At 49.5% G+C, this 22,058-nt stretch overlaps 1 protein-coding gene and 1 long non-coding RNA gene across 3 annotated transcripts in view; one reads left to right on the top strand and one right to left on the bottom strand.

Annotated features, from left to right (window-relative positions):
- Positions 1-22,058, bottom strand: part of GNAO1 (G protein subunit alpha o1) — a 130,180-nt gene that overhangs the window by 68,985 nt on the left and 39,137 nt on the right. The gene's annotated exons all lie outside the window — the stretch shown is intronic.
- On the top strand, positions 5,715-16,027 carry LOC123478790 (uncharacterized). The gene is made up of 5 exons (XR_006654120.2): positions 5,715-5,877; positions 10,472-10,589; positions 10,937-11,182; positions 14,311-14,503; positions 15,873-16,027. It is a non-coding gene; the product is annotated as an uncharacterized lncRNA (long non-coding RNA).

Raw genomic sequence — 22,058 nt, 5'->3', positions numbered from 1 at the left:
GTCTCTGGATGCCAGTCACAGCAATAGCCTGTCCAGAGGAAGGGAAGGGTAGGCGGTTGCCAGTCTCATGCAACCCAAGGGCAACCGAGACTGGGAATGACAGGGGATAGCAACCTGAAAGCGATTATCTTCTCTAATCTACCTGTCCATCCTGAATCAGAATTGCCAAGGCCAATGGACAGATGGGGGTACAAACAGGAAATCTGATTAAAAAACTGGTGTGGGGATCTTTCCCTTTTACTTGGAGACCAGCTTTAGAGAGCTCAGGGGCAAGCATCAAAAGCTGCAGATATTGGGCAGAATCTGGCCAAGAGAGACCTGTGGACCCCAGGGGGAAGGGGAGTTTGAAACTGGCTTTGCCTGACCGGCCCAGGTCTACTTGAATCCCAGGAGGCCAAAAAGCAGCTGAATAAGTGGGCTGCGTTCTCCCTGCCCCCACAGCAGAAGGAGGACAGAGAGGCCAGGGAGAGCAGATTCCAGCAGCAGACTGGTTGCTCACCTACCCCAACGCCACTGCCCCAGAGGGAGGAGGCAGCTCTACTCCTACCAGCTCCACTCCATAGCAGAAGGCTGACACTCTGGACTCCACAACCACAGGGCCAACGAAGAACAAAGAACACTCACAATATGCTTCAGAAGATGCCCCCAGCAGATCACATGCCTGCTGAAGTAGAGCTGCTCCAGGGGACAGATGACAAGTCAACCAGAAAATGTGCCCTAAAGCACTTCGGGACAGATGGGAAAGGTTTTCTGCATATCCAGACAAAGTCTTCCCGGCCACGGTAGGTGAGTCACTGCTGAGATGTGCGTCAGTGGCCTGGAAGCCCCAATGAGAAGACTACCTCCAAGTCTAGAGCAAAAATATGAGCGGGAACAGTTCATGAGGGAAGAGGAAAAAGACCTGGAGGACAGAACCAGGGAGCTCCAGCTCGAGAACACTGTGCGCTGCGGAAGCAGAAAGAGGAGCCCATGGAACAGAGCCAGTAACTAAACAACAAATAGAAGACCTGAGTCCACAGATTGAAGGGGCTCACAAAGTCCCAGGAATGACGACAGAAAGAAACACACACACCGGTTATCCTGGTGAAATTCCTCACTCGAGTTTAAACACAAAACTTAAAAATCTTCCAGACATAAAGAACACACTACCTGTAAGGAAAAAAAAGATCAGACTGACATTGAACTTTTCATCTGAAACACTAAAGCTCGAAGAGAGTGAATGCGGTCTACAGATTAGTCAGCAGAGAGAGCCAAAGGCCCCTGAATACTCTGCCCATCAGTTTTCAGGGCAAAAGGTATCTGTAGGTACGCGAGACTTCACAGGGTTTATCGCCCACACATCCCACCTATGGAAGATGCTCAGAGCAGCAAACAACAAATGCTCCCGAACAGACACCTCAGCGTGGAGGAAGAGGCACACTGCTCAGGGGACCATGAGAAGTACGGAAGCTTGCTCGAACCCTGCCCCCTCCTCTCCCTCTTAAACCTGAATGGAGAAAGGTGGGCTCCCTGGGGGATGGAACCGCTAAATAAGGACTCTGAAAATAGGACGGACATACAATTAGACAAATTTCAACCACACCCCCAAAGCTAAAAATATTAAATTGTCCTGACAAAATCAAGGAGAAGAGGAGGAGAGCGAACATGTTCTGAGGTCTCATCTTAAGCAGGGGACGGGGAAATAATCCTCAGGGTCTCATCCCACTGAAGGAGGAAATGGAGCAGATTGGAGGGAGGAATAGTTATTTTGTGTTATCTTGTTTTTACGTAATAGCAGAGCAATGTGTATTTGATTATGAATTAAGGGAAAAGGAATGTAACCTTTAATAAGATGGAAAAGTAGAGAAGTTCCAAATTGGCATGGGAAAAAAAAAATGAAATGCAAAGCAACTACCTCAAACCAGCACAGACAAGAGGAAAGAAAAACACAGAAATAACAGGGGAAGAAAATTAAAAACATACCATCAGATGGAAGAAATAAAATCAAGTATATCAGTTAATAGATTACATTTCTCACTAAGAAACAGAAGACATCAGCTTGGGTTAAAAAATTAAAACAAAACCCCAAACCGAGGTACATGTTTGTAAAAGGCGAAAGATTTATACGATCTGAAGAGAAACCAGAGTATTATGTTTGTAAGAAAACGAATTAAAATAAAGGTATGTACAAGTGTCAAAGATGAACGCATAGGCGAATCGATGCCAGGCAAACGCAATCACAATTTGACAGCAGGACTGCTAACGTTTACTTTGTTTTATTTTATTTTTAAAATATATTTTATTGATGGTGTTATTGCAGTTGTCCCATTTTTTCCTCCCCTTTATTCCCCTCTGCTCTGTACCCGCCTCCCCCCCCCCCAGGAATGTCAACTTTTAGATAAAGGGAGATTTTACCTGGAAAAGAGTGCAGAAGATAGAGGTATGTGTAACAATAAAAGGGCCACTTCATGGAGAAGATGCAGCCGGCAGAAACCTGTATGCGTTAAACAACAGAAGCTAGATACATAAGGTGCGTACGGATGAAATACATAACATTTTAGTGTGGAATGTCAAAGATGTCTGCTTCACAAATGGACAACTACTGCAGGCAAAACTTAATTACGCTAACAGAGAAAATGAAGAATATAATTTGGATGATGAGAAATACGCAGCACCTCATCATATTCCTTGAATACAGAATGGACTCCTTCGGGGACCTGGGTCGTTTACAAAAATCGATCGTGTATTGGGTCACAGAGATAAAAGCTCAACGAATTTTACAAAGGAAAGCTTTCCTAGACTACAATCTCTGATCACAATGAACAAAATGAGAAATTTGAAAAGGGGAGAATAAAAATATTGACTTAGAAATTAAGAAACCCACTGTGGCTAAATCCAGGTTAAAGGGGAAGTTAAAGGGGAGGACAACGCGTCTGGAAGCAGTTAGAGAGCAGTGCTGGGAACTGGGACATGTCGCTAGGGCAGTTCCAGGGGAACGGAGCAAAAGTCAGGTCAGAGGAAAGTCGACGCCTCTCTGCTTAAAGACGAAACAGAATTAATAAAGGAACTTGGCTTTCTTTTTAAGAAATTACAAAAAAACCCCTACCCCCAAACAAAAGAAACTATAATTGTAAATTAATAAAGTTAAGAGCTGTAATGAATAAGATTAAAAATAGTCGAATGGGGGGAGTGTAAACACAAAAACTGAAAATAAGTAAAATAAAACCTTGAAGAGATTTAGAGGAAAAGCGAGCACGCAAAGGTCAGAAACGGGAAAGGAGCCCCACCCACAGCTCCAGAAGAGAAAGACAAAATCACAACGTCACGTGCAGCCCGATGACCACAAACCTAAAAGTCTGATGATCGCATTGCTGAGAATAAATGACTGAAACTGAGCCGAGAAGAATGTTACCATTGGAACCATTGGAAAGATGATCAAAGATCTACTATTGAAAACGGCACTGGGTATTCAGTGCCAGATAGATTCAGTGAATTTTACCTAACGTTTAAGTGACGGATAATTCCAACGTTATTTCAAAGATTTTAGCTCATTCTAAAAGATAGGGAGTTCCTCAATTCATGCTATGAAGTCACCATAATTACTAAAACATGAAGAAGTGTGCACAAGAAAGAAAAATATACACTCTTCTCATTTGTTAAAATTTATACAAACTTATTTTTTTTAATTATCGAATTTTGATACTAGCCAAGTGTCAAAAGAAAAACATGTTACAACTAAACATGTTCACTCTAGGAATGCAAAGGGGTTCACCAGCATTATCTATGACAACCACAAATGGTCGTCATGGACAACGCCACACGGTCACATCAATAAATGCCGAAAAGATACTCGGCAACATTTAGATTATTCCTAATTAAAAACCAGGAATAGAAGCTCATTAGGTATACAAAATAAAAAGTATTTACCGAAACCCAACAGCACGTATGATTATAAATAGTGACATTCTAAAATCATTTCAATTAAAATCTAGAACTAGATAAGGATGAGAGTAGTATCATTATTATTTATCATGATCTACTGCTAACTAATGTAATAAAGCAAAATAATGGCATTGATGTTATAAAACAAGAGTTAAAACAACCTTTTTGGTGATATTGGGTATCCAGAAAACCTAAGAGACTATTATAAACCAAGTCTATTATAATTAATAAGAGAATTGGCAAGGCGGCTGGATCCAAGATAAATATTCAAAAATCAAGTTTTTTTCCTAGCAACAATTATCTAAAAAAGGAAATAAAGAAAACAGCCTGTTTGCAATAGTGAAAAAACTATAAATACCTAAGGATAAATAATACAGGAAACTTACAAAATCTACGCGAAGAAAACTACAAAAATCTTACTGCCCATCAGCTCTATTCCAAGGCAAACACCTAAGAGAAATGTGTGTATATGTGCCCGAAAGGCATATTCAGGAATGTTCCTAGCAGCGCTATTGGTAACAGTTCAAGGCCAGAAATCACCCCCTTCCCTTGGAGAAGAAAGAAATACAATTGTGGTTAATCACACAGTGAAATAATAACGCACAGCAAGGAGGAGGAACAACTACATGCGACAGTGCGGATAAACCTGAACGTCAAGTGAAAGACAGAAAGAAAAGAGTGTGATTCCATCCACATAAAATAAAAACAGGGTAAGCCGATGGACGCTGTTGGAAGCCAGGACAGTGCTTTCCCAGGTGGGGGCAACGTAAAGAGTAGAGCCGGCCAGGTTCTAGGTCCTGACTTGGGGGTTAAGTACCCAGGCGTGTTCACTTGGTGAAAAGTCGCAGGCTGCACGGGAGGATGTGTGTATCTTTAAAAGGCACGTTGTACTTGAAAGAAAAAACGTCTCACCGAAGGCTGTAAAAGCAGATCTGAAGAAAAGACTTATGTTCCTGAACGAGAGCCCTGATCATTGCAAAAAATCCCCCCATGTACATTGGAGATTGATACAGACTTTAATTACAGTTTCAGCAAGGTTTTGGGTGTGGGCTTTTTGGGGGGGTGGGTATTTTTTTAATTGGAAGCTCAGTCCCAGGAAGACTTGACGTCTCCCTCCCACTCCCAGCCTGGGAAGGAGGCAGAGGCTCAAGGCCGGCTCCTTACCCGCTCTGCCGCCCACACCCCCAGCTCCACTTCCAAGCTCGACAGAGGCAAGCAGCACATTCGGTCAGAGCCCAGCTGGGGAGACCCTCCATGTCAGGGCACACTCCTAGTGGGGGCTGCACCTGAGAGGAACTGGGGGCACCCCGTTGCTCAGCATTGAAGCTAGCAGGCGATCCAGGGGGAGTGCCTTCCTGCTTTCACCAGCCACCACCAGAGGTCTGAAAAGAGATCATATCTGCCCCATGGTAAAGGGTCTTTTCATTCCTCAGTCACCTCTGGCTTTCTTTAAAAGCTTCTCAAACAACTAAGCACTGTGTTATGGTTGTTTTATTCGCCATCACACATGCCCTATCGGGGAGAAAGGATAGCTATTCTTTTCTCCCCATCTTCCAGGTGAAAAAAAGAGAAGTTTGGAAAGGTCAAGTGACTTGCTCAAGGTCAAGGTCACAGGCGGGCAGGCAGCCGAGCAGGGGCTCCAGCAGCAGTCTTCTGACGCCACGTCCAGGCTTCCTCCCTGCTAATCTCTGCGATAAGACCAGTCACACGCTGCTGCGGGTGAGACCAGGCCTGTGGGTGATGGGTCCTGGCTCCAGACCCAGAGGCCTCCAGGGAGCCTTTTCGGGAGAGCTGGCCAGAACCCCGGGCCAGGCTGGAGGGGCCCGGAGTGGGGTGACACTGTTCCCTGCTCAAACACTTGGCCCCAGAGATGGCGGCGGCGGCTGCTGCTATCTAGGCAGCTGGATACTCAAAGGTCAGGCAAGAGCACCTCCCAAGATGCACTCCTGGCAGGAGGTAAGAACACCGGCCCATCACCCCTCATCTCACTGCAGCCTCAGAGTCCAGCCCCGGCACGGCCCCTCCTGGGGGGACTTGGGCTGCACCTGCCAGAAGGGTCCTGTGGGCTGTGGTGGGGGGCAGGCCAGCACACTCCAAAGCGGTAGGGTGTCTTTCCCTGAGAAAGACAGGGTGTACCCAATGCCTGTGTGAAGGTACCACCAGACTGGACTGGGCCAGGGGGATGGGTGTGGAGGGCGTCTGCGAGTCCACTCGCATGTTCCTGGTGACAGGATGTGGATGAGCTGCTCCGTGTCTGACAACTCAGTGAGGACGCGGACCCTCAGAGGGCTGGAACCCAAAGCAACACCCCCGAGAACCTGGGGAGGGCGCTGGCCGGTGATGCAGGAGGGAACAGTGAACGTCCTCACAACTCCGAGGAACCCGCTGTTACTATCCCCATGCCCCAGGGCAGGACGTGGAGGCTCAGACAGAGGAACTCGCTTGCTTACGGTTATGCAGGGAGTACTGGCGGAGCAGGCGTCTGTTAGACTCCAAAGCCCGTGCTCTGACCAAGGTGCCAGGGTGCCCCAGGACACGCTGACTCCCTGGGGAGGAGGCGCTGGCCCTGCTCTCCTGCAGCCTAGTGCCCCTCCAAGCCGGCCAGTACCGCACAAGGCTCCGCTTCCCCGCCCTCATTCCAGGGGGTCCGGCCAGTAGCCTGGTGTTGGGGGAGTCAGCCAGGGGACTTGGAGTTGGAAGACCTGGTTCACAGAGTCTGTCCCACCCAGTCCTGCTATTGCTCGGCCATCCAGAGTCTGGTAACCAATGGGTACAGAGGGTAGTACCTATAATTTACCTCATAGCCTCATGCATGTTCTCAATAAATCATAAACCCAAGTTCCTGAACGGATTGGCTCACTTGAGGTAGAATTTTCTGTATCCTTCTCAGAGTGGCCCTGCTTTGAGGCTGGAGGACGAGTTCTATTCTCCCTGTAATTGCAGCCCATTGCTTCCCCTGCAGGGAGCAAGTCTAATGTATTGCCCCAAGATGGGGCCTCAGAGAATTGGAGACAGTAGCCGGTACTGTCTGGCTTAAAGCCCTCTGGTTCTGTCTGGGCCCCAGAAAAGGTACTTACAAACACCCAGAACGCTAATGGGCTGCTTTAGAATCAGAGAAAATGGCAACCTGGCTGATCGCCTGGAGCTGGAGCTCAGGGTGAGATCCCAGTAGGTACTGAAATGACTCCTGCAGGGAAAAGCTCCGGTACCAACCTCAGGACCAGACTGAATCCTGCCCCAGGGTCTGCAGGCCTGGCAGCTGACAATGGCCTGTGTGTTGGCAAGGGGAAGGCAGGGCGGGGGAGCTGAGGAGTCTCATCCCCAGGCAAGCTCTTCCCCATAAAGGAGGCCGTTAGAAACATCCAACTCGTTCTTGACCACCTGGGGTTCTATATTACCATCCGTCTTCCTAGGACCCATCTCAGTGGAAGGGGAAAAGGTTTGCTGTTTTGCAAAAGTTAATTAGCTGTTATTAAAACATGCCCTTGAGTTTAATGAGAGGTTCTTTATTTTATCATTTACATATCACAAGCCTGCGAGTGATGGTAACTCCTTGAGCTGACTCTTCAACTTGATTTTACTTGTACAGGTTTATGAACTTCTCTGTTCAGGCATGCATGTAGATTCACAGCTCGTCAGAACCGTAAGGCGCAATTGTGTGGGCAGAGTGGGCTACAACGGTGGACTTGGGGTCAGAAGACCCAGTTCAAAGGCCAGGCCCGCTGTTTCCTATCTGGGTGACCCCGAATAAATCATTTGAGGTCTCTGACCCACATCTGTAAAATGGGGTAATTCCCACCCAGCCGCCTTTCTGGGGATATTATGAGGGTTAAGTGATTCTGTAAAACACCCTGAGGGATGTTGAAACAAAACGTGTCAGCTATTTCTTGGATTTGCAGGTAGAATCTTGGATCAGATATTTATTGTTTGGGATTACCTCGTATCCTCCTACCTTTTTGCCGGCTTTGGGAGTTTGGGGCGCTGCCCCACCCCAACATTTGGTCCATGTCATCAGTTGGGGTCTGAGTGCATGGCATTCCCCAAAGCCGCGTGGTTGGTTCAGAGATGGGAATGCAAGCCGGTCAGAATCAGCGAGATGCAAGCAGTAAGCCTTTTCCCGGGATACCCAGAAGCAAACTCATACTTTTCATGGGATTTGAAGCTGAGTCTCTGGGTGGCCAGAGGCTGAGGCAGCCTTCCTGTGGCCGGGAGCGGTGAACCCGTCAGCGGTGAGTCCGTCTGAGAGCGTTAATGAGGGAAAACAGAGGAGACAAATCGAGTGCTGATACCTTTGAGACCCTGGGACCCAGCCTTCCAGTGACAGGTGTTGCTAAGCGTATCTGTTTTATTTACTCTATTGTGGGCAGAATTTCTGTGATTTGTAACCGAAAGGGTCTGATGATAACACAATCAGAATGAAAGCAGGGATGACCGAGAATCTCTCAGTTTCTGGCTATGTTTGCCAAAGGGAAACACGCTGTCCTGCGTGCTCTGCTTTCTAACCAAGAGCCATCACCTACACCTGGTGTCAGCCCACCGAGGGAGGACACCCTCCCTTCCAACTTCTCAGGACCAGTTCTTCTGGACAATTCAAGGCTGGGGCAGACACTGTTGGTGGCCAAGCCATCCACGTTCCCCCTGTCCCTTGCTGTCACTCCAGTCCTCTATCCAGAGACTGGTTTAAGAAGAGATAATGCGACCCAAATCTGTCCAACGAGACATACAGGCTTCTGAAACGAGGCAGGGTGAGGCCCTTCAGCTCCCCTGGACTTAGGTGACGAAGCCACAGCGTCTAGAGCTGCTGCAACAAGGAGCCAGCGAACTCGCTGAGACTGCAAAGAAAAGACGGAAAGGCCTGGGTCTCTGAAGGCTTCCTTGGGCAGCCTTGGCGCTGCGTAATTTCCAGTCTTCTTGATCTGTGAGCTAATAATTTCCTACAGGGTTTAGGCCATTCCGAGTTGGGTTTTCTGTCACTTGTGGATAACAGCCCCTAAGTGATACGAAAGCTCAGTTCCAGCTCCTCTGCTCCCGGGAACTGCCGCAGAGGATGCCAGTCCGTAGGGACGCCCATCTCCCCAACACTGCCTGCCCGAGTCAGTGCGCACTTGCTGGGTTCTCCGTCAGCCCTGGAGAGTGACAGTGTTCATTCTAGGGGTGGGTCCTGAAGCACAGTGTGGAGGAGATGTTGAGGCCGCATTTGGGTTGAACAGGAAGGCACGTTCTGGCAGCCACTACCGTGAACTTAGAAGGAGACGTATGTAGCTTCATGTGCTCAAACAAAACCCCTGACTCTGCTGCCCAAGCTGGTTCCTCTTGGGCTCTTCGGTCTCAGAGAGCAGTAGTTCCATTTTGTCAGTTATTCAGACCAAGAACCCTGGATTTACCCTTGACCCCTCTTTTTCTCTGACCCTCCCATTCATGTGAAAGGGAATCCTGTTGGCTTTCCTTCATGGCACTGCCAGAAGCTGACTGCTCTGCCACCTCCCTATGTCACCATTGCCCTGGTCCGGGCCACCACAGTCTCTCTCGAATAACTTCAGCAGTCCCCTGACCGTCTCCCTTCCTCTAGTCCATGTCCCTGGGCTGTTCTCCACAGTGAGATCGATGCTTCGCAAGGGCTCCCACTGTGCTCAGAATAAAAGCCCATGTCCTAACCATGGCCCCCCACACGGCCCACCCTAGCCTCTCTCCTGAGCTCATTCCCCCTGCGCCTTTCTGCGCTCCAGCTACACAAAGCCTCTGATTGATCCTTAAACATGTCAAAAGTGCTTTCACCTCGGGGCCTCTAGAGTTTGCATTTGCTGTTCCCTCTGCTGGGAACACTCTTCCCTCCCTTCCATAAGTCTTTCAAATCTCCGCTTAAATTCGCCTTGAAGGGGATGTCCCTGACAACATCATAAAATAGCAGCTCCTTCTATCCCTCTTGTTTGGCTTTCTTTTTCTTCATAGCCTACCTGGCCCTGCTAGGTTACTTTTCCTGCACAGGGGTGAGAACAAGTATATTTACAGGTGCAGGTATGTGAAACACAGAGTTCATTCTTGTATTATTCATTAATTAGTGTATTATTTTCCACACAAACAGCTGTATGTTTGGTTTCTGCTTCCCCCCCGCAGAGAGAGCTGGGGCTCTGTCTCCTCACCGCTGTACTTCGCTGCTGCAGGTACAGAGCAGGCACTGGGCGAATACTCGCTCAGCAGACCAACTCTTTTGCACCTCCTGCTGCTCTCTGCACGGGACTGTGTACATTGTGGATGCCCACAAAATTTGTGTATTAGGTTTCATGTTTGTAATAGGATCCCATCAGCACTCTGATTTCACTTCTGGCAGAGAGAAAAGTTTCTTTGTTGTATATGAACCAGGACGGGAGAACAGCACAGAAAAAGAGGAATAACAGTCAAGGGCGGTGGCAGTTCCTGTGTGTTCATTCCGCTAACCTTTGTTATGCCAGTACGATTAGAAGGCACACAGGGGTTAGACTATTAAAAACTGCTTCAAAGAATTGTTTCTCTTAGCGCGGTCGTTTTAAAGCAGCAGTTTGTTTTGTTAAAGGCATTGACAAGTGAGACCGTCCTCACAAAGTCTCCCTCAGACTCCCGCGTCCCCAGAGACGTCCGCAGAGAGACGTCACACCTTCGTGAGTGACTCTGGGAGCTGTGGCCCTCATCGGGTATGTGAGAAAGTGGACATTCAGCATCATAATTACCTTGTCTTTACATATTTAATTCAAAACTCCAAATATCTTTACATTGGGGCTATTTATCGATAAGTGAGACAGTTTAAACAATTTTTTTTTTGCCTTAGCAATTTGGGCAAATTGCTTGCAAATATTCATTCATCCAGCCAGTATTTCTCAAGAATCAACCACACTCCTGCCCTAGGATCCCCTGCCTCCTGAGGGAGACAAATGGGAGCCTGTTTTTACAGGATTTCAGGGAAGAGGATGTGACTTGGGTTTTGGAGGACTGTTCAAGTCATTCTGATTCAGGTACTTATTGAGCATCTATTTTGTGCAAGGAATTCTCCTAGGCGCTGTGAATTCAAAGACTGCGGCTGCCCACAAGAAGCTTATACTCCAGCATGCGAGATGAGATCGGGAGAAAACTAACCTTCATCAAAAGCAGGAAAATGCCAGAGGCGCTGCAAGAGAAAAGAAAAGCCAGCCATGCTCTAATGGGGCTCAGAGGAGGAGGCAGCACAGCTGACTGGAGAAATAGTTGCGGCTTCAGGAAAACCGTGACACCTTGCAGCCTGGAAGGGGAGGTGGGTGTGACAGGCACAGTGGGACTTGTGGGTGGGGGTTATTCCAGGTAAAGGAAACTGTGCACCCCAAGGCAGGGTGCTGGCAGAGCGCAGGGCGCAGGCGGCTCTGGTCTGCTCAGACGGCCAGCCGCAGCCCGGGCCGTGAGCTCTGGACAGTGCAGAGTTGTGTGTGTGCACATGCGTGTGTGTATGCACGTGTGTGTGTATGCACGTGTGTGTGGCGGTGACTGAGGGGGGCTGAACTGGGCAACGATTGCTCCAGCAGGCATGTGGACAATCGATGAGATAGAGGGGAGAGGAGGAAGAAATGGCTGGAAGAAAAGAATCTGTTCTACTATAAAGGACACATGGACAAAACCAAGGGGGAGGGTGGAGGTGGGGCAGGGAGGTGGGTTTAGCTGGGGTGGGGTGGAGAGATGGGGAGAAAAGGCATACAACTGTAATTGAATAACAATAAAAATTAAAAAAAAAAGAAAGAAAAGAATCTGTTCTCCTAGGGTCAGGCCAGAAAGGAAATTTAACTTGGCAAAGAGGGCATTTTATTATTAATGCCTTATATTGATGCCACATATTCTTTATATGTACGAAATAGGACACAATAAAAAGGCCTGTTTGATTAAGTAATTCAGTTAACAAACTTTTGCTCTCTGAAGTCTTTTTGAAGAGGCTGGTGTCCAGGGAAGAGACAACGGTGCCACACGTGGGGAAAGGGCTGCAGGAAAGATTAGGAGAGACGGGCGGGGAGGACAGACAGCAGCAGACTGGCCACAGACAGACGGCAGGGGCGGGGAGGTGCGTGAGGGGGAACCTGGAGCTCAGAGGACAAGGTGTGCAGCAGGGCGCTGGAGGGTGGTGACGCTGTGAGCTTCTCCCTAAGGAAGATCCTGGGCAGGGGGACAGGACTTTGCTTCATGAACCTGCTGTTTCCCGTCTCTCTTTGGGCGCCTGCCGGGAAGTTTCTTAAAGCTGCATTTAGCTGGGAGACAACTGAACTTGATCATCCAGCATCCACCAGCACCTTCCAGTCCTGGGCAGTGGCAGGCCCCAGGGACGCCTGCAACAGGGTCCTGGTTCTGAGGGCTCAAGGTGTGACCTGGGGGTGCTGCCACGGGCACAGAAGCCCTACAGCAGAGGCTCCTCACTGATGCCCTTTGAGATTTCAGCCAGCAGACTTTGGCAGGGATTTCTGCAACTGGGCCTTCGGAGAAAGCTTAACAACTGCATCAGGAGGGCCTGAGACTTGTCAGGCCTGAGCAGCTGCCTGGAAAGGACAGTCTGGGTGTTTCACGTCCCCTTCAGTCACACAGGCAGGGATGTGCCCTGAGGCAGCAGTCTGAGTGGCAGGCAGGCTGTGAGGGAAGAGGGCTGGCTTTGTCCCTGACTCACCAGCGACCCTGCAGAGCTCCCAGCCGGCAGGAAGCAGGGCACAGCCATTAAGGAATGTGTCCTGGACTGGCTAAGAACTGGTTTGAATCCTGTTGCCTCTCACCCCAAACACGTCCAATCTAGCAATACATTATACACCTCTCATTAGTCTCTCTCCTAAAGTGCCCGCATTTGTTCACAGTTTATAACAAGATTCACTGGTGAGTTTGATCATTTGTCTGTGCCTGTCCTCCAGACAGCTTTCAAGCTCCACGAGAGCACAGGCCATGCTTGTGTCGCTCATCACTGAGTGCCCGGGGCAGGGCCCGGCACACAGAGGTACCCGCTATTTGCTAAGTGAAAGGATGAACCTGGTGAGCAAGTGGCTTGGCCTCCGGGCCTCCCTGGGTGTTTCTGGTGCCCCTCTCGAGCACCTCATGGGTGGCAGCAACGGATCGGCGCTCCGAAGAAACAAGGGGCTTGGACTAGCCTTTCAGATGTCGGAGCAGAAAGCAGCTGACTGTCTGTCTTACCGGCCCCACCATTTGCAGACAGGAAACCCGGTGCAGGGAGGGGAAGTGATTTACCCTGGTGATGTTCAAAGAATGCCGCCCCACCCCCACCAACCCCCAGTTCCAGCCTCCAAACTTGGTACTGTTGGTGTCTCAACTGGAATGTTTTTTGTTCTCACAGGGCCATGTTTTGACAGAGAAAGTACACCATATCAGCTCCCCAATCTTACCGACTCCTAAGAGGCCAGCTCACATGCTGTCTTCTCCAGAAAACTTCCCTTGGGCCTCCAGCGCCCAATAACGCTCCTTCTACTCAAGTGCCCTAGCCCTGCGTGGGGCCCTAGTATTTCCCGCCTTTGCATCCGGGTGATTAGTGCATGCATCTACAAAACATTTACCTTCTTAGGTACAGCTATCAGCTCCTTCCGGGTCAGGCACATAACCACATCAACCTCTTTCGAGCTTCCCAAATACCTAGGGGGATGCCTGCCACGTTCAGGAGTTAATGAATGAGTCAGTGAAGCAGGTTTTCTGGCTGCCCCAGGGCATGCCAGCCTTTAGCTGGCCAGGGCCATGAACTCTTCTTCAACAGACCTGGGCCTCACCCCAGCCAGGCTGCATCAAAGGGAACACCAAGGCTGTGATTCCAAGACAAATCCATACAAACCGAATTTAGCAGCTGCACAGAGGAGAAGGCGCGCGCGCCAATGTCTACAACTGGAAAAATGGTCCTTGTGACCACATCGGCCTACCGGAGGCCCTGTCTCCCTGGACCAACAGTGGCACATGAAGCCCCTTTTTAAAGGCTTTCCGCATCTGCATACATAAATGTTGTCTGAGGGCTCCTTCCCGGCCCAGCTGTCCAAAGTGGCCTAGTGTAGTCTGATCCCAATGGCAATACTGTACTCAATGGGAAATGTTTTAGTGAAATAATTTGAAAATGAGTGCCCCAGAACACTAGTGCCATAGGAGACCTGTGGGGGCATCAATGCGGCCTATACCTCCCAGGCACACCTGGGGATGGGGCTAGGGAGTGGGAAGAGGTGGTAGTGGCCCAGAGCACAGAGGACCCTGCTTGCCCAGCCTGGCTGTGGTGGCCGGCCCCCCCAACCTACGGCCCTCCTTCGCTCCAGCCTTGCACAGGGACCTCCTGGGTGGTGACGAAAGCCTCCTTCACTGGAATCTGAGTGACCAGAGGAAGCTGGGAGTCCAGGGAAGGGTGAGTCTCATGAAAGTCAACTGCCCTTGCAGAATCCCAGTCTGGCAAAGAGGTGGAAGCCCCCAGCCTGCCGTTGGTCTTCCCCACCAAGTAGCCACAGAACGCAGGCCATGAAGGCTTGTTCCACGACACAGCACTTCTCCAGCGATGAAGGATTCAATTTCTTCTTCTTGTGAAGCAGAGTCAGATATGTAACTGCTAATCAGAGCTTCTCATCAGCCCAAGGTAACCGGGGTTACTGCCTGGTCAGGTGTAATTCCAGCCAACAGCAAAGACACTCCACGGTCTTGTTAGCCTGTGGGGCCTGATCACAGATAGAATCTCTACCAGAATTTTTTGTTTTTTAGAAATGCTAAAGGTCGTCCACTGACCTGCATTACTACTTTTGAGAGCCGTAGGAGGGGCCCCCTTGCATCTAGCCTAAGACACACTTTAAGAGATGAGGAAACAGAGGCCCGGTGATGCTGTGCCTTAACCAAGGTCTCCGAGTTTTAAGTCTTGGAGATGGTTACCCGGACAGTGTGTCCTGGGCTTTCTTCTCTCTTATGTACTTGTGTTCAAGCAGCTGGTGAGTCCCCAAGGACAGGGACCCTTGCCTTTACCGCTGGTACAGCAGTACTGTATTCCTTCCTGTGGTTGAATAATATTCCATTGTACGGAAATGCCACATTTCGTTGGTCTATTTGTCGATTTGGGCTGTTTTCCAACCATGGAGTCATAAAGCCAGACCACAGGGTCATAAGGTAACTCTGCGTTTAATTGTCCGAGGCAGTGCTGGCCATTTTGCTGCCCATTCATATTCCCACCGTTAGTGTTGAGGGCTCTGATCTCGCCACAGCCTCGGCGTGTCGATTTTAGCCATCGTAGCAGCTGTTAAGCCACATCTCGCGGCTTTGACTTGCATTTCCCTCATGGCTAATGATATTAAGCGCCTTCTCATGTGCTTATTGGCCATTTGTATATCATCTTTGGAGGTGTCTCTTCAGGTGCTCTGCCCATGTTTTAATTGGGACAGTTGTCTTTTTATTATTGAGCTATAAAAGGTTTTTACATGTTTTGGGGACAAACCCTTTACTGCATATATGAATTACAAATATGTTCTCCCGTTCGTTGGGTTGTCTTTGCGCTTTTAGGAAGACATCCTTTGAAGCAAAATGGTTTTTAATTCTTATGAAGTCTAATTTACCTGTTCTTCTCTTGTTGCTTGTGCTTTTGATGTCCTCTCTAAGAACGCCTTAGCAAACTCATGAAGATTTACCCCTGTTGTGTGGGCTTTGCTCTTACAATTAGCTCTTTGATCCATTTTGAGATAGTTTTGTACATGGTGTGAGGGCAGGGTCCAGCTTCGTCCTTTCGCGCGTGGCTATCCAGCTGCCCCGGCGCCACTGTTGAGAGGACTGCTCTTTCCTCACTGAGTAGGTGTGGTGCCCTTGTAAAACGTCGGTTGACCATGTATGTGTAAGTTTATTTCTAGACTCTCAATTTTATTCCATTGATCTATATCCCTACCAACACGATAGTGCTGATTACTGTTGATTTGTGGTAAGTTTTGCAATCGGGAGGTCTAAGTCCTACTTTACTTTCCTTCCTTCAGGGTTGCGTTGCTGTCCTAGGCCCCGAGATTCCATATGGATGTTAGAGTCAGCTGGTCAGTTTCTACAAAGAAGGCATCTGGGATGCTGGTAGGCCTTGCGTTGAATCTGTAGATCATTTTGAAGAGCGTACTCAATAAATATTAACTTAAAAATCTTCCTTCTTCTTCGTCCTTTTCGGACGATTGCCACTACTGCCATAACCTCCACGCATTATGAGAAGTAAGGTAACCCAGGTGAAGCGCCAGCATGTAGCAAGAGTTCAACACATGGCTGCTATCAGTGCTTTTGCTGTTACCACTGTGCCCCGGAGGCTGCCGGGAGAGTGGGCTGAGTGACCTCCCTGGTACCCCCTAACTCTAGCGGTGACCACCCAGGGATGCTGGCCGTTTTCAGGTACGGTACAAGCAACTCCCAAGTCCAAGGTTTTCATTTACCCTAGCGCAGCTTCCCACTGAGGCTCGGGCCGGGGTTTCTGCCAGCGGACAGACAGCATGACCTCCGGTCATGTTCAGCGAGCACAGGCCTGTAATCAGGAGCTGCCGTGAGGGACATAAGCCACATGCACTCAACCTAAATTCCTTCTCAGCTGCCCTGGCAAGAAGAGACACTGAACCGCATGGTGAGGCAAGACGCAGGTCTGACTGAGCATTTCCCAAACTTAGGTCACTCAAGGACCACCCTCACGACTTTTAGCCATAGGCACATGCTACCATAGTGATTAGCTGGGTGGTTTAACTTAATTCTTCGTACTAGAAACAAACATTATCTTATTACTTAAAAAGCAAACTTCACATCAGTCACTGCCTTAAATGGATAACCTGTATTGCATGCTTTAAATAGTAGACAGGCAGGAAAGCAAACACAGAGGAAACAAAACCATACAATAAAATGCTCTTTGTTGAAAGGGAAGATTAGCAAGTCCTCGGAAAGATGTTAAAGACGTGCTGGTGCCCAGCTGAAACTCTCCCCCTGACTTGATCAGAAGGACTGGAAGAGCGGAGGGGCTCACTTCACCCCACTTGGTGACTGCGTGGTGTGCCACGTACAGTTACCTCCTGCACCACATCGGTGATGAGCAAGGGGCTTGAGAAGCGACGCTTCACCTCCCAGCTTTGCTGCTCGATCACACTGGCACCTCGGATGGTGGCATCGCAGCACAGGCCCCAGGCGTCGTCACCCTCAAAGTGAACTGAATTCGTTGGGACACATCCCAGGAGCAGCGTCAGAGCTCTCTGGGGTCTGTACGAGAGTCCCGCATGGCCCACCTTGGGACGTGGCAGCAGCACGGCTGGGTTCCCAAGACCTGCCCCTCACAGACGCCTGCAGGTGAGGCAACAGAGCAGGTGCCCAATGACGGTTTGTTAACCTGAATTTGGATAAGGGGGACAGCTAATGCCTTCCATAACCAGACAAGACAGGCAGGTTCGGGGGAGTGGTGTCCACAAGAGAGAGCATCTCTGAGCCTGACTCTTAACACCCCTAAGCCCGGCACAGACTGAGCTGAAACCAATGCGAAGAAACTTCCCTGGAGCTGCAGAGGGGGCTTTCAGATGCACTGGAGGAAGGGTCCCCATCTCCTCTGTGAGACCACATCAGGGGCTGGCTGTGCCCCAACCATGAATTCAGGGCGTGCCGTGTGAACCCTGATGCTTCTTCAGTCTCCAGGCCACTCACTCACTCATTCATCGCTGCAGCCCCAGGGGATAATGGCAAGTTGTTTTCTGACTCAAAAGCTTGACCTGTGAGCACCTTTTGGGAGATAGGGCTGCTTTTTTGAAGGGCTCAGGACAGTCTGCTGAGAGCCCCAACCCCCAAAGGCACTGCCACACTCTGCCAGGTCACCTACTCTAAGGCGCTGTATGCTCTGTGTTGCTGTCCTTTAATGAATGCATGAATGACAATCCTATTCGTCTGCCTCGGTAAGGAGGTTCATGGCTGAAGGCTCCAGTGATAACGAACGATGCCATTTGCAAGGGTCCAGCCCCTGGACTGTATGCGGTATTTCCCACATTAGCCAATCGGCCCTAAATATGGAAATTCTTAACTCATCCCCAACCCATAACAAACATTCAGTAATTATCTTTAGGATTCATCACTGAAACAATTCTTTGTTAAATGCTGGAGAATATGGTGTCTCAGCATCTTTGGGTGTAGACTCCAAAAGAAAACAGATATTCTGATCTGGTGGTGACTTAGGCCCAGCACCTGGGGACAGGGAGGGCTGCTGCCCGTCCTCAGAGCCCTCTCTGTCCCTGGGGGATTTTCAATCCTAGGCTGGGGAGGGGAATGCTGGTCCACCCGCTTTTGTTAAAGCATCTAGTTACCAAAGGGAGTTCTACTAAAACACTGTCCCTTCTTCTTTGTTGGGACAACCTACTCAGTGCTTCTGAGGGGCACCAGGGCAATTCCCATGGTTTCCATGGTGCAAAAGCTGGCCATCACCTTGGCAATGGCTGATGGACTGAACATACTCATAATCACAACTCAGTCTGGGACGGGTCTCAGGGGGGCTGTTTGTAATGGGCCAGCGCAAAACTTTCAAAGGTGCCCAAGATGTGAGTGTGTGATGAGGGCGTAAAGGATACTTTCTATGGTCTCCATCTCCGAAGGCGAGGAGAAAGAAATGAGAGCTCTTCCAAGGGACCCACAGGGCACACGAAGTGACATGTACTGATGTTCGCTGACCTAGGAAAACGTCCACTGTGTATATTGAATGTAAGGAGGGGAAACCAATGATGTGTTCCGTTTGATGCTCATTTTTGTTTGGAAACATGCGCACATGTATTGAAAGAAGTGTGCAGGTCCATGCACCGTGCTCTCCCTGAGTAGTGGGAATACAGGCCATATTTATCTTCTTCCATTTTAAAGTCTGCCTGCGTTCTAATTTGTCTATGATAAACAGGTATCGATTGTGTAACACAAATGCTGTTAAGAATAAACGTGTGTGTGGACGGACACGCTGTGCCCGGGGGTCCGAGGCTACTGCTGTCTGCCTTGGCCCCCCAGCAAGGACAAACGCACGGCAGCATCTCCACACCGGGGCGACAAGGCACACCGGGAGCGGCGCTGGGGGAAACAATGGCACCCTGAGCCTGCTTTCCAAAAGGAGTATCTTTTCAGCCCATTCTTACAGCTGTGTTGACATGACTCATGTTAACAAAGAACGTCACAGGACAGGAAAGCGGGACTCTAGACTGTGGAATGGTTTTCCTCCACGCCCGATCGGGTCTCAGCTCCGAGACCTTAGAGCCCAGCCGCGCCTCTGAAAGCACCTGCGTGTCTCTGAGCAGGATGCACCTTTTGAAGAAAGGATGCACCTTTCCAGATTAGGGGGAGAGAAAGAGCTGCCAACCTGTATCTCAGCCTTGCTCAGATCCCAGGCCCACAGGGTGCTTCACAGGCTGTCACCGATCGGAGAGACCTGACCCTCTTGGGGACCACCTTTTGAAAACCCATCTGGTGGCCAAGTATCAGGAGGATTCAACAGGTCTGCTAAAAACAGTGGCCCCACCAAAGGACGTTTGTGCATGCGGGTTTCTGTGATGGGGATCCATGACAGAGACCCTCCGTCACATGCTTCTCCTTTTACCCTGTCTTCCTCAGAATGTGGTAAAATGTAGGAAATAACGCTTCTGGCTCAAAGCTTTCGGACAGATGGATAAAGGAAGTTGTATCGTGGCTCGTTACGAATTAGGCAGATGAAACTGTACAAGTGGTATCCCAGGTACCTGGACACTGAACTTGGCTTTTTTATCCATTGCCAGCTGGCCTTGCAATGTGCAGCTGCAACATGAACAAACTAAAAAGGGCTCACATTTTAATTTAGACAACTTTGTGCTCTGTAATGTGTCCATTTTTTTTTCCTGGAGCCAGAGTGTTTGTTATTTCTCTGCAGTTTCAGAAGTTACGAAATGATTCATGGTTTTGTTGGAGCTGAAGTCAACCAGAGCCATTCATAATTGCGAACAATCTCTGTTATTGTTAGAGGGAGAACACCAAGGCATCTGTGCTTCCCAAAAACACATGGGGGGGGGATTCCAGTTTAGAAATGGAACGGCTGTGTTTTCCCCCCTGGAGTTAAATTTACACAGACTGAATTCCAAGGACATGGTTGCGTTCTTCTGGTTCGAACAGTGGGGTGGCCGCCAGAATGCATGGCTTTCCCCCCATCCAGCACACGGCATCCATGTGGCAACACCCCGCAGCCTGGTACGTCCCTACTACATGCCTTTCTTCTCTGACAAGGGTGGGATTCTTGAAGCTAGGACCACATCTGTCTTCTTAACCCCAATGTGCAGCTCTGTGTGCGGCACATAGTAAATGCTTAATAAAATATCTTTTGCCGTGGCTGATATGGCTCAGTGGATTGAGTGCTGGCCTGTGAACCAAAGGGCCGCTGGTTCGATTCCTAGTCAGGGTACACGCCTGGGCCATTGCTCTTTGATTCTTCACATTCTTTGCACCGTATTTACTTGTGTTGGTGGATAACACCCACAATGATAAGAGACCCATCTAAACACAAGAGAGGGAGAAGATGACATTAGGAACTAATCTTTGAGTGCTTATTATGTACCAGGCAATGTGCTGAGCATTCCACTTCATCCTCACAACCTGATGCAATTGGTTCTATTGTTATCCCCGTCTTATAGCTCGATGAGGTAACTGAGGCCCAGACAAAGTTATCCAAGGCCACCCAGCAGGAAGTGGTGGAACGAGACACAGACATCCAAATGCACAAAGCCACACACTCCCGCAACCCTGCCATTGGGGGAAGCGCTTCTGACTGCTTTTTTCAGAGTGTGTTCAGAAGCTGAAAATATTTAATAATGGTAACACTTCATTCTCCATTGGTAAGTCCAACTTTGTGAAGCAAACAGAAGTCATTCAAAGCCACAAGGTACGTGATGCTTACAGAGGACCGCCGAGTTTGGGAGCAAATCTGCGGGTGTGACGGTGATGCCAGGTGACCAGTTTGCTCGGGTGAGTCATGGACCGCTTGGAAAGGTCACTGCAGGAGAAAAGTAACTTGGGGAGTGAAGCAGAGCACTGGACTGGGAGCCAGGAGGTTTGTTTCCAGGATGGCCAGAGACCAGTACTTCTCTCTCTGACCTTGACAACTAAACTGACTGGGCTGGCCTGGACCAGTGCCGCTCAGACCTATTTGGAAGTCATATTTGGAAATTTCTAGGGTCTCCAAGGAGGGCACCAGCCCTCCCCATACTCTCTTCCAATCTACCACTGACAGTTAATTTCATGCATTCAAACTGAACGATACCTCTGTGTGTGTGTGTGAGATAGAAAATGTACAATTTAACCTGGGCTCTCCTTTCTCTAACACATTATATTCTGCAAGTAGTGCCTGAGGTTCGATTCTTCAGGTCAAACTACAGCCAGAGTTGCCCAGACGACCCCTGTCCTCTCCCCCCCAGTAGATGGGTGTGGATGTGCCGGCAAAGGTCCTCCAGCTCAGCAGCTGCAGGACAGATCCGGAAAGCGACGACGGCAGAACATCGTTTCCTCTTCACCCAAGAAGTGGGGTGCAGAGTGAACGCCTGACCTCGCCGGGGACTGGGCTGACAGGGACTTTACCTTTAGGCCATGTCAAAATGGGCTGCCACTCGAACAGTCACCATCTCAGGTGGAACCAGGGTAGTGTTGTGATCATTTCAAATGACAAAGGCTTACCTGAGTCACGTAAAGTGCCACCTCATTTCCCTCCCTGTGTTACAAACGGATGTGAGAACTACACACATCAGTGATGAAGTTAGACATCTCATCCTGCTAGAATCACCGCACATTCACCTGAGTCCAACAGGCAAGTGACTAGGTACCAGGTGAGTTACCCTTTCTTAGCCCCAGGACAGAGCTGGGTGATGAGCATGGAAGGTGAAGGACGCGGAGGCTGTAGCCCCCACGCAGGACAGCCAGGGAGGCCTGGGGAGGGCAGGGCATGCTCCATGCCTCCATCCAGGTCCCATGGAGAATGGAATTTTCCACCATGAGCACTGCCTTTGAGGACAAGTTTTAGATTGATGTGGACCCTAAGGGGCCCACAGGAGCCGAGGGGAAATGGCAGATGGGTGGAGGCTGGAGCAGCAGTGGTGGCCGCCCACCTGGGCTGCCCTCCAGGTGGTCTAGCCTCCTGCCGCCCTTGCGGTCTCTGCGGGCGCCAGCACCTTCGTCTA

The sequence above is a fragment of the Desmodus rotundus genome, chromosome 12, assembly GCF_022682495.2.
Source record: "Desmodus rotundus isolate HL8 chromosome 12, HLdesRot8A.1, whole genome shotgun sequence".
NCBI classification, from domain to species: Eukaryota; Metazoa; Chordata; class Mammalia; order Chiroptera; family Phyllostomidae; genus Desmodus; species Desmodus rotundus.
This window is presented reverse-complemented; position numbering and strand designations above follow the sequence as displayed.